Consider the following 10,020-nt stretch of genomic DNA (forward strand, 5'->3'; position numbering starts at 1 on the left):
GCTAGCGACGCCTCCATCGTTCTTGCCGTCTCGATCTCACTCGCCCCTGCCTTCGATCCCGCGTGACGTCGGCTTCCTCTCCCACGCCGAGATCCGTCACGATGCCCACCAGATCCCCGTTGCGCCTCCTGCTCCTCTATCACTGATGACGCCTCCATCGCTACCCCCCCACCTCTACGCATGTCTCGCCTGCACCTCCATCCTCTGCCCCGATCACGCCCCAATCACGCCTTCACCACCGGCGATTTGTTGACATGAAAGTTATCTGATTGTAACTTTTGTTGTCGGATGGTTGATGTGAAAGTCATCAAGTTGTAACTTTCATCATTGATGTTTGATGGAAATCAGCTATCCGCAGTGATTTTTAGACAGCCTACAATGCTCTCAAATCTCCTCTAATCATCGCAATGCCAACTTTCAGCTTCGGCATGAAGTTCAGTTATCCGAGAATAAACTCTCTTTTCTAACCTACCTATTTGATCAATAATATAACTAGGGATGTAGGAAGAGGATCTAAGAGGAAAATGACTAGGAGCCCTAGAACTGAATCCAGAAGGTGACGACTCTTTAGAAGATTCAGAATCTTAGGATTCAGAAGGAAGTTACATGTTGGAGGATCATCTAGTTCAAGTTGTGTGACAAGTATAATCATCCTATGAAGAGCAGAGGAATCAAAATAGGATAAGATTTTTTGACGTGGACTACAGTTTTTTCACGCGCGAGGCCTTGGGGATTTTTTTTTGGGGGTTGGATTTTTTTTAATGTTTGGCTTTTTTGGGTGAAGTTTGATGTTGCTTTGTGGTTTTTGCTTTGATTTGCCTTTAGATGTTGGTGTTATTGGGAAGAGATGAAGAGAAAGAGATTGGTTAATTGCGTTATGTTTTTATTGTTATAAACTTACAGTTTATGTTGCTATGTTATTGATGTATAATTTTCAATGGAGGAATTATCTGTTAACTGTTATATATAATCTGTTAGCTAACACCCTTATCCTGTTAACTATTAACATTATCTGTTAACTGTTATATGTAAATTGTTAACTATTATACGTAACATGTTAACTATGATACGTAACATGTTAACCTTAATTGGTAAATTGATAACTATATTCAGTAAACTATTAACTATAATCCATTATATGTTAACTGTTATTTATAATCTGTTAACTATTATTTATATATAATAGTTATAACTATAATAGTTGTCAGTTTATATATAATAGTTAACATGTTAACTACCCTTCTTCATCGACGCCCCTAACAAACTCTAGGGGCCGCTATAAAAAACCCCGATGGCAAAGATGACTGGCGCCGTAACCGCTGCTCTCTCCTCCGCTCTTTGCTTCGTGAGGTTGTAGAGCCGACTGTAGGCGTCAAAAAAATGCTGAAAGATATCCAAATACAGCTCAAGAGGAGATCATCCAAAGATTAAAAGAACACAAGGAACAGTGTAGACTGTCTCGGCACGCGAGACAGTGTTTATTGTCGGTAGACTACACTCAGGGTGGCTAGTTAGTATACTGCAATGAGACCGCAGTAGACTACACTCTGTTGTGAATTATTGTTTTCCGGAATAGGGTGATATGCCTATTTCTGCAGGGCGATTAAGTAAGGTAGATGATGCCACATGATATTGTGAGCGTCTTACTGAGCAATATTATTTTCTGATACAGAATCACTACACTCAGGATGGCTAGTTAGTATACTACAATGAGACCGTAGTAGACTACACTACATTGTGCATCATTATTTTTTCGGAATAGAGACAGCAATGTTGGTCTTCTTGTTTTGATGATGTTTAACAAACAATTTACCACTAATGTTGTTTGTCTAGTATTTGTGTTTTCCTATATATTGTAGACAAACAACGTCGTTGGAGGATGGATGGATTGAGCCTACACGATCATATCAAGAGGAGGTTGGCGGAATTGTGGAGTGAAACATCGTACAATTCAAGTTAAAGATCAAGTTCAAGCTTCATCCGTGAGATTACCAAGAAGAGCTTATTGGAGATCAAGATCTAGCTTGGGTAACTTAGTATAGGTTTTATATTATGTGTGTTAAGTACGTTAAGCTCAATATCTATACACACACATTTATTGGTTTCTTCGTATATATATATAGTTATATATATATATACATAAGTTTTGTTTTCTATGTATATATATAGTTATATATATACATGCATAGTTTTGGTTTCTCATGTTTATAAATATGAGATTACATATTTTATATTTATTATTGTGATTTGGTCTATTTACTTAGATATGAAACATACGAGTATTTGTGAAAGCAAAATGGTTTCATTTTCTATTGTATTTGTGAAAATATTGTATTCTTAGTTTTTGGACTTAACAATAATCATATACATATTTTATTAAGTCTATATAATTATTGTGCAAAGTTTCAAAACATGGTTTAGCCAAAATATCAAAATTCACATATTTACATTTTCGTGTTTTGAACTATTTTGCAAAATGATGATTTTTCACAAATGGGAAATACAATTTGGAAAATTCTTTTTGTAACAAGTTCATTTACATGTTTATATACATTTTCCAAAGTTTCATTATTTTTGGACTTCATTTGTTATTTTTAACATATTTTCCAAAGTCTCAAAAATCAGCTCTAAAACCTGTTTTTCTGTAATATCAGTTTTCGGTCGACTGCACCGGTCGACCGCTCAATTGTTCATTTGTTTCTGGGCAGCAGAGAGTTTGTCGGTCGACCGATGTGATCGACCGAGAGCTCGAAATTTCCATCGGTCGACCGCACCGGTCGACCGAATGAGTCTCTGTGCCTTTTCTCCGTTTGGAACCTAGATCGCGGTCGATCGCGAGAATTTCCGGTCGACCGCCGCTCTGCCAATGTGACCGTTAGTTCCCTAACGGCTATTTTCTGATCTGATTTTTTTCTGGGACTTTTTAGACTTTTACTTAGGGGTTTTTGCTGAGATTTAGAGTGGGTATAAATACCCTATTGCTGTTCTCTTTCAATTCATCTAAGAAGTTTTTAAACAAGGTTTTTAACAAGGGTTTAAGCTTATTTAGTTTTGGTTTAAGTTTGGTTTGGGTTTGCTATTACAAAGAGGAGTTTACATCAACTATTGAAGAGTTCATCTTCAACATTTCATCATCCTCTCTTTGTGTTTATAGAGAAGTTTTCCTAAACTCAACTCTAGCTTTTATTTATAATTATTTGTTAATTATCATTTCTATTAAAGCTAGTTTTATATTGAGTTTAGATTTGATTTTATCTCATTGTTACACACACCCACTTGAGCATATTGTATTTGCATTCATAATATATTTGGGGTTGTGAGAGTTATAACATTGAGTGTGAGCTTTCATTGTGTTCTCATTCATAGTTGAGAACAATCAATTATTGTATTGAGCCTAATTGTGAGATTCACTTTGTAATACACTTGTACACCGAGAGGAGTGTGTGGTGAGAGTCGGGGATCGTTCCAAGAGGAGTGGCGTCGGTTGACGAGCCTAGGGAGAGGTTGTAACCGAGCACTTGAGGGAGACACGGCTAGGTCCAACACTTGTGAGGGTGTAGAGTGTGATTGCAAGAGTGTTGATTGTAAAGTTTTCGGTTAGCTAGAAAACCGAGTGAGAGGTGTAAACGTTATTCGGGTGAACGTAGAAAACCCGGTTGTGATAGTGGATTTCTCCTCGAGAGTGGGGAGCGGAGACGTAGGACGGAAGGTCCGAACTCCGTGATCATATTGCTTGTTTGAGTTTGGCTTAGCACTTATATTTGTTCATCTTTATAGCCTTTCTCTCATTGTTTATTTCATCCACTATTTCATTTGTTTATGTTACCCTTGTGTTTGCATATCCTTACATATATCATATTGTATATCTCTTTGGTAGGATATATCATCTTGTGCTAGCTTATATATCATTGCGTATATTTCATCATATAGGATATATCTCTTTATTTACATTGCTTATCCTAGCTCATATATCTTGTGGTATTTCATACTTACTAGGATAACTTGTTAATTAATTTTAATTAGCATTTAATCGGATTAGATTAGCATAAGACCCTAATCACCCCCCTCTAGGGTGTAACAAGCAAACACTGTCTCGGAAGCACTGTTCATCCAGAGGCTATAAATACCCCCTGAGATCGATTTTTGAAGAAAGGAGGCTGAGCATTTTTTGGAGCAGATAGAGCAGAGTACTCGAGCTTCTGGCAATTCCTTGAGATTCGAGTTTTGACTTGATCTTAAGAAGAGTGATCATCTTACTTTGATAAGATCTTCACTTCAAATTCCTACTTCGATAAACAATGGAAGAATCCCCAAAGACTTCACGATTCAATTAGAATCTGTGATTCGGTGGTCCACGGGCTAACGCACCCCCGGCACAGGCAAAGATCCCACGCAAGCAGCGCTAGCCCGATTCAAACGGTAATCGGTAAAGGCACATCAAACCCGTTGATGGCTGGGGGTTTGTCAAAAAATCCCAAAGCCTATGTCTAACACGCATTGCCGGTTAGTCCTTGACCGCAAAAAGGATAAAAGACCACATATTCAACATTGTGGCAGGTTGTTATTAATAACACCATAATCCGTGCCTGTTTGTTTCTAAAAAGTTGTAATTTTCCTTTTGTTGTGTAAAAGAAGTCTTATAAAAAGGCTATTTCTTTTGAATTTGTTGTAATCGATCGAAGATATAATGAATTCCACAACGAGACCAACTTTTAACGAAAACAAACTGGCGACCACAGTGGGAGTTAATGGCTATGTCCTTTTCTCTCCTCGATTTTGCTTTGCTGGAAGGGTTTTAATGGCGAGGAGGTTCACTATGCAGGCAACACTCGGCCTCACGAAGCCCTCCGTAGTTGAAACCCCTCATGTTTGTTTCATTGTCGTTGGCTTGCTGATGGGTCTTCGTCAAGTTGGGCTTTTGGCGTGTAGATTACCTGTTTGATGAAATTTCTGAGAGATGGTTTAGTTAATTCATTTTGTGTTTTTAGAAGTTCCTAAGCTTAAAACTATCTTCAGTATTGTTGTATATTATTGAGTTTGTTTGATTGAATGTGAAAGATTTTATACCATCTGTTTGAAGAAATATCTGACAGACTGTTAATATTTATCATTAAAATTGTTTATTTTTATGATGAATAATGCAAACATTTATCGGATGACAAGTTTATGATGAAAATTTCACCATTTGGATATTTCAAAAGCTTATTTAAGTAGGGTTTTTCACTCAAAACTGTATTAATATTTGATATAGGGATTGAGAATGTGCGCCGGATTTGTTTCAGCCCGAGAATTGGAGGAAGTTCGTAACATGTTATCCATAGCACGTAGCATGTTAACGTTAATAGTTAACATGTTAACTATTAAAGTTAATATATTAACTGTTGTAGTTAATATGTTAACTATTATAGTTAACATGTTAGGGAAAACATGAGCTGGAGTCATGATGGAGGGGTAAAATTAGGTTTTTGGGTAAAAAATATAAAAAATTGGGAAAACATGAGTTGGAGTCATGATGGAGGGGCTTGGGCAAACTATTTTTAAATTTTGGGGGCTGCAATACATTGGTAAAAGTAGGGAGGCTGGGGCACATTGATTTTTGGATTTTGGGGCCTTGAAGTAAAATTTCCTTGAATTAATAAGCCAAAAAACACTAAAAGTATGATATAGTTTGTTTCCGTGAATTTGATGGCAACTTTTCAACTTTGCATTAAAAAAATAGGCCATTCATGTCTAAAATCTTGAAATTTTATTAGATAGATTGTTTCTTATGGAAATTAGATATACTGTATGGTTTGAATTTGATGACAACTTTTCAACTTTGCGTTAAAAAAATAGGCCATTCAAGTCTAAAATCCTGAAATTTTATTGGATACGTTTTTAATGGAAATTAGATATACTGTGTGGTTGATATCTTTCACACTAAGGAATTTGGGATTAATGCTATGTTTGATAAATGCAACAAATGTAATATGAAAAAATTAAGATTATTTAAATCAGATTTATTTAGTAAGATATCATTGACAAAATTTATTACAATAAAAAAAAGATTGGGTACAAAAGTCTCTTCAACATCCATTGCAATTTTGCAAACAAGCTAGGTGTAGCTTTTTAGATCTGTTATCTCTATGTCTATATCTATATATACTATACTACATATAGAAAAGGTTTCAAGTCTTAAAACTTTTGAATTCCTTTTTTGCCCCTCTAATTTTGATATTTTCCAATTTTATCTTTAGCTAATTGCATATAAAGTCTCATTCTCATTCAATACATATAAATTACATGCTCAATATAATAAATACAAATATTATGGTAAATATAGAATATATAGGTATAATTGATACAATGCATATGCCAAAGTAATACTCCTACACGTTTCATTTTGCAAGTAATGTATTAACTTTAAATGCCATTAGTTCATGCATTATGCATACTTGAATCATGGGAATTGTAGTTTTTATTTAAGGGGAAATTAGAACAATTGTTATGGAATCCAAAGAGCCTATATTTTGTCATAATTCTTTATGTTATAATTAGGAATACTAATACCTTTTACTTGCAACCTATATAAAGATGGGTTTTACTCTTTGATTACTTAATCCTTGAAAGTCATTTCTCCAGATACTTATAAAAGAGAATATTCATATCAAAACTTTTGATTTTCCTATTTTGCCCATTCGAATTTTGATAATTTATAATTATACCATTATTTGTAATTAATCTTTAAATAATTATCCAAACTCTTCATTAAATGCACCTCCTAATCTCCCCAAAATATTTGGTCAATGATATAATTATTATCAATAGTTTATAATCTAATACTATATACAGAAGCTTATATCTATATTTAGAATTTTAGAGTGTCAATGTTCATTTTTCGCGCTACCTTAATTGCATGCCAGGGGACTTTGCAACCCACTTTCCTCTCTAAAAAGTTGTAATGACAACATTGGAGGGGCATCAAAGTTTAGGCTATGGGAGAAGCAAAGATTTGTAGGAATCATCTAAGGTAGAATTAGAGTATGGTGCACCTCATTCTTTGACGGTTTGGGTCTTTTGAGCACCTGCTGCTAATGGGTCCAAAATTTCAGCTCAAGACTAAATTTCTTTGTAGTCAACCACAAAATAGTATAACATTAAGTTAATCAAATAATTATACGAATAAGATGTAGAGTCTAGTGTTTCGGGTTCTTTTGAATTGTAATTGACACAGATTACAAAACAAGAAATACAATAAAACAAATGAAAATTTTATTTATTCCTAGGGTTCTTTTTCGTGTGCCGGTGGAGCATCAATCTTGTACCCCGTTGACTCGCCGACTAAGATGATGGGTCTTTTGCTGTTGATGAGGATTAGATTGCTTTGAAGCTAGCTCAGTCTTCTCTTAGCAATACCTCTCGTATGCCTCTGCACGTGTGTCTCTCTCCGTGTGTCTCTTCTGTCTCCCCTATCTCTGTGCTTCTGTTGTAGATGATTTCCTCTACTTTTATAAGCTAAAAGAGAGAGTTAATTGTCCCCTTAATTATGCATTAAATGACCATGAAAGTAGGAGTTAGTGGGGAGTGGTTGTCCCCCAAAATAGCTCTAAAATGACTATTTGAGCGAATTTCGGGGGCTGGGCAAAGTTCGCTGAAGACGTGGGTGAATGTCACTTCTGACGTGGGCGGCTTGGTCCGTGTGGACGAATTTCGCTTTGATCGTGGATGCCTTGGTCTATGTGGGCGAAGTTTATTAGTTGACGAACTTTGCCTACGAGTTCGAATTTAGCTCAGAATTCAACTCTAGGCTTGGCCGGCTGATGACGCCTTTCGACTCGGCATGGGAGTCAACTCACGTTTGATTTGGTCGAGTCGAGTCGACATGGGCTGTCTGGCGAGCTTCGCTTTGTGAGTTTGAATTAAAAACAGAATTCAACTCTAGGCGTGGCTGACTAATAACCCCTTTCGACTTGGTCTGGGACATATTGACTCGTGTTTGACTTGGTCGAGTTGAGTCGATATGAGTTGCTTGGCGAGGTTTGTTTTAACCGTCAGGCGACCTTCGCTGTAGCTTATTGTGGGCTTGACTTTTGGCCCATTCAAAGCGTTTAGCCCATGAACGTTCACTTTTTGGATCCTCATTGAAAATATATTTTGACCGTCTACATCTAGACTTTTAGAATTCAATGTGAATCAATGCATAAACTATGAACCCAATTAAGTAACAAATAACCCTTTTCATTTTTCCTTTTATAGCTTCTCTTTCATCACGTGGGTATAAATTAGCTCATACGTTATCTTTCATTCACCATAACACCTACTAAGCAAAATTCATACAATTACAAAAGAAAACCTCAATCAAATCTACACTTAGATTGGAAGATATCAACTTCTTTCGAGGATCAAATTTGCTCAAACAAGTGTTAGCATGGTATGTTCCTCTATAATTAGAATTTTGAAAATATATTTCGAAACTTGATTGTTAGAAATGAATCAATTTGGTAAGATTTAAATTGCTACAATCAATTTGGCGATTAGTTTTCTTGAGCCATTGGTATCAAGCGAATTTCAAAATCTATTATAAAAAAAGACTAAAACAAACAAATGTATCTTAAAATCTATTAGATTAAATGCTTTTGAAATTCAACCTCCTAAACATATTTCACAGTGTAATTTGAAAACACATTGTACTGAAAAAATCTGTAGTAGGGGCACAATTAGGAATGCATTATGCTAATTATATTACCTTTTTTATATTACTATTAGAAATACAAAATAAACTTATCGCCATGATTTCAAACCAAAAAAGTTAAAAAATACTGCAACAAACATCATATTTACATGCATCCAAAATAAATATTACATTTTATTATAAATAAACCATGATTGCTAAAATGATATCTTCTTAGGCTTTAGCTTTTACCTTCTAATTAATAAATTATTTTTATATTTAGTATTTATTTTGAATTTATTTCTCTCTCTTACTCTCCTTCCAACCATCCAACTTCTATTTCTGAGAAATGAAGTGCTTGGATGACATTAAAGATGATATAGATTTCAATAGAATTGCTATCACAATGATTCAATGCCAAGCTATAAACTAGAGACTAATGAAAGGTATATGAATGGCATAATCAGTCACTGCTGTAATTATCACGGAACTTCAAGAGGTGATAAGTCCATGCTCGCAAAATATACTTGCATCATCCAAACATGTCAACTTCAGCTTTAAGTTTAAGAACTTTATTTGGGAAAGCTCTTATTAGTTAACATTTATTTAAATAGCTTGAGCATTAGTGTAAATTGGGCAAAGATGTATCTCACATCTCTAATATTAAAAAAAATTTAATGTTGTTATTGTGTCACAGAAGAAGTTTGTTCATGCAAAATATTATAATATTTTTTCACCCTATTAATCCATGTTGGATATCAACTATTTAGTAATTCGATTCTCTATATCTGTATATTTTGTTTCAGCATGCTGATGATTAACATAGACTTTGATAAGGTAATTAAATTTAAAACATGATAGGAATTGGTTCCTTGCTTTGTCTCATTACCCTACACATCCAGGTCCTTTCAGCTTGTTGGTCAATCTAATTATCTAAAAGTCCTAGCACACAAATCTCTTATTACATTCTTTATTTAGGTTCCATGAATATTGGTAAAATCTAAACCAGTTTAAGCACGTGAATCGAGAAATTTCCATCGATTCACTTCATCATTTTACAATTCACATTTAAAAGTTTTAACATTAAATAAGTATACCCACATGCAAGGCATGTGCACTTTATTAGTGCAACAAAATACTTGAAAAATACAATCCACAAACAAACAAGGCTTATCTTGGATGGTTCCAACGAATAGGTGACTTGATCAGACACAAATATTAAGACCCTATAAAGAGATGGTTGGCTATGTATGAGAAATAAGTGGTACATTTAGGCAATAAGAAAATCAACAGTTCTTGTTCATTTCATAATGATACGCTAGGAACTGCTTGGTTGACAAAAAAGAGTGTTATAAAAATAACTTTCTTAT

Source organism: Asparagus officinalis, chromosome 5 (genome assembly GCF_001876935.1).
Source record: "Asparagus officinalis chromosome 5, Aspof.V1, whole genome shotgun sequence".
NCBI classification, from domain to species: domain Eukaryota; kingdom Viridiplantae; phylum Streptophyta; class Magnoliopsida; order Asparagales; family Asparagaceae; genus Asparagus; species Asparagus officinalis.